We start from the raw sequence: 512 nt of genomic DNA, 5'->3' as shown, positions 1-512 counted from the left end.
GATGACGTACATGTCTATGGTTGCACCGGGGGAAAATATTTAGTCGCTGGAACCTATAAGGTATAACACATGTTACATAGCCACTGGTGAATTAACAGAGAGAAAAATAACAAAAAACAGTCATATAGGTTTTCGCATCAATGGGAGGTAATCGGAACTGACCAAAAAGACTGCGCGACCGCACGCGACTATACAAACAAACAAAATAAAATACAGCAGGTATGACGTTTGCATGAATCCATGATTACGTCTACATGAACAACAGTGATAAAAGTGCGCATCTCTTCCCAGCCGTGCAGCGCTTTGAAAGTTGGAAGCATTAAAATTTAAACGGGTAAAAAGCCATCGTGAAGATACGAAAAAAGTATGACGTCTAAAATACTTAATGATTCAAACGCATAGTATAACATATCTAATTGACAACATTGACAACAGAAAATATATACATGGTTCACACACACAATCGAGTGCACACATCCATCCATGCTTATTTAAAGTCATGTACAACACAC

This window comes from Littorina saxatilis, linkage group LG5 (genome assembly GCF_037325665.1).
Source record: "Littorina saxatilis isolate snail1 linkage group LG5, US_GU_Lsax_2.0, whole genome shotgun sequence".
NCBI lineage: Eukaryota > Metazoa > Mollusca > Gastropoda > Littorinimorpha > Littorinidae > Littorina > Littorina saxatilis.
This window is presented reverse-complemented; position numbering follows the sequence as displayed.